Raw genomic sequence first — 2,973 nt, 5'->3', positions numbered from 1 at the left:
TGCCCCAGACCACTAGAATCCTAAAACATCACTGAAGACACAGGCTTCTGGATTTCCATTGGGTTTTTCTCTAAATTTCTGACATATATGTCTTAAAAGGGCTTCTGCAAGTCTTCCAACTTACTGTTCTATAAAGTAAACCAGTATGATGTAATTCATACAGAGGATCAACCCGACTTGCTGTGGGATGTTAGGACTATCAACTTTCCTGCAGTTTAGATTGTGCAGAGAACATGAAAATTCATATAGCTCTGAGGCAAGAGGGGGAAAGTGTGCTGCTATCCCTGCCAAGTGAAAGCAAATGGCTTTAGTCTCCTCTCATCATCACAGAGGAAAGAAACATTTTCCACATAGATAGCAGTATGCCAGGGCCAAGGAATATATTCATTTACTCCAGAAGAAGCCACTACTGGGACAGCAGCTATAATTGGAGTCATCCTCTGAATAAGTCTCACAATTCAAGCATTGTTTTCCAAGATCAACTTATCTTTCACAAAGATCAAACAGGTAAATTTATAAAAATTCTGTTTGTACCTTACATGTTTGATACTAATATTTGAAACTCTCCCAAGATATCCAGTAAGACTAAATATGGCTTTTGAAATTAAGAATAATCATTTGTCTTTTGACAACGCCTAGATTTTAAGATGTCTCGCTATGGATTCTGGAGGTCAACTCTGTGACTGAAAGTAGAATGATAATCTTTTTGTTCTAGAATTGTATTTTCTGCTTTTCCCTAAGATTTAAGTCTCTTGTTGAAAAATAACTGGTTTAGATAGGTTTTCAAGATGGCGGCGGCTGCGGCGGCTGGCGCGGAGTAGCTGAGGTGGAAAAGGTGGCCACTGGGCCTCAGGCAGCCGGGAAACTTGTGGACCTTTCTCTGGCCATCTCTTAAGGGAGGACTGCTGCTGCTGGCCGGTCGTGGGGGCTCAACGCCACTTTGCCCCCGGCAGGAGAGGCTGCCTCATTTACAGGCAACAGCTTTGAAGTGTGGAGCAGGAAAAGAACTGATTCTTAGCTGCAAAAGCGAGTCTTGAAACAGGGAACACGGCGCCAGGGCTGCTGTGGATGCAGCCAGGATCCCGGAGGCTGGGGCCGCATTGAAGGCGGCCAGCTGCCCTATCCAGGATTCGAGGTTTCAGGCCGGCATTAAAGAAGACTCCTGGGAGCGCCCGAGCGGCGCCGCGACTGAACAGCCCGAGGCGGCAGCGCCGAGAACACGGAAGGCAACAAACCAGAGACAGAGCGAGCGCCCGACCTGGCACAGCACTGTGAGTGATCCCTGGCAAAGCTCTGTTCGGGGGGTGGATGCCCACGCGGCTCCCCGCCTGCACCACCAGGCCACTCATTGCCCTGGTGCTGCCTCCATTTTCCCAGGTGCGGGCAGCTCCGCCCTGCTCGGCCATCACTGAGCCCATTTGCTTGGCCTGGCGCGGGGCTTTCCGGACCCTGCGGGCCGACCTCCTCTCCCACTCCCTCCACGGTTCTCTGGCAGGGCTGGGGGTGTGGGGCGTCCCGACCAGTTTTGGGAGGGCTAGGAAGTACGGGCGGGCCGACTGTCACTCCACCACACCCTGGACTCCGGCCCCGGTAAACTTCCTGTTACTGGGAGGCAGATACCATCTCTGCGGCCACCAGTTTGCTAAAAAGCCTAACGAATTTCTGGTTGGGAATAGTGTGGTAGGAGAGTTCCCAGGTCTGCTTGATCCTGCCGGAGAGCAGGCTGCAGGCGGGCACTAGATTCGGTTTATACCGGGGGGATACAAAGGTGAACAAGACCCGAGAAAGATCTACACAGTGCTACAAAGGCACCCAGAGAGACTGGTCGTCTGTGCCTAGCAGAAACCTGGTAGACTTCCTGGGCGAGGCGGTGCTGAGCAGGGTCTTGAAGGCCCAGCTGATAGACGAGGGGTGCAGAAGACACGCCCCAACCCAGCACAGTGTGCACAGAGGGGGGAGACGTGCGGCCAGGGAGGCGGAGACTAGACAGAAACCACACACCCGGTGGGGTCGCCACTGCACGATCTAACAGCCTGGGCCAGAGCACACTGAACGGGGAGAAGTCCTGTACAGAAAGTGAAAGCTCAACAGAGATCACACACCCTGTGGTACGTGATCCACCAGCCCAGCAGAGTACAAGCTGACCAGAAAGGTGGATCCCCGGAGAAGCCCAAGACCCGAGGCAACCACACACACAAGACACTAGAGGCCAACTGAGCAGTCACGGCGGGAGCCATACCAAATTGGCAACCACAGCAACATCCTAGTTAGTCATTAGTCTTAAACCGGTGGACTGTGAAACCCCCTGCCACAATGAATAAACACCAAAAAAAAGACACCAGAAATACAAAAAATCAAGAAAGTACACCACCAAAAGTTAATAAATCTCATACTCTAGATCCTATAGAACAAGAAGCCCTTGAAATAACTGATAAGGAATTTCGAGTGATAATTCTAAGGAAACTGAATGAGATACAAGAAAACTCAGCTAGACATCATGATGAAATGAGGAAAAGTATACAGGATCTGAAAGAGGAAATATACAAGGAAATCAATGTCCTGAAAAAAAATGTAGCAGAACTTGCTGAACTGAAGAAGTTATTCAGCGAAATAAAAAACACAACGGAGAGTTTAACCAGCAGGCTTGTCGAAGTTGAAGAGAGAACCTCTGAACTTGAAGATGGGCTGTTTGAAATAACACAAGCAGACAAAAAGAAAGAAAAAAGAATCAAGGACATGGAAGAAAATCTGAGAGAGATATCAGACAACCTCAAGCGCTCAAATATCCGAGTCATGGGTATTCCAGAAGGGGAGGAAAATGGAGATTCCATTGAAAACATATTCAACAAAATAGTGGCAGAAAACTTCCCAGGTATAGGAAAAATCACAGATCTTCAGATCCAGGAAGCTCAACGATCTCCAAACGTATTCAACCCAAAAAGGCCTTCTCCAAGACATGTCATAGTCAAATTG

This window comes from Cynocephalus volans, chromosome 6, assembly GCF_027409185.1.
Source record: "Cynocephalus volans isolate mCynVol1 chromosome 6, mCynVol1.pri, whole genome shotgun sequence".
Classification (NCBI taxonomy): Eukaryota; Metazoa; Chordata; class Mammalia; order Dermoptera; family Cynocephalidae; genus Cynocephalus; species Cynocephalus volans.
Note: the sequence above shows the minus strand (reverse complement) of the source record.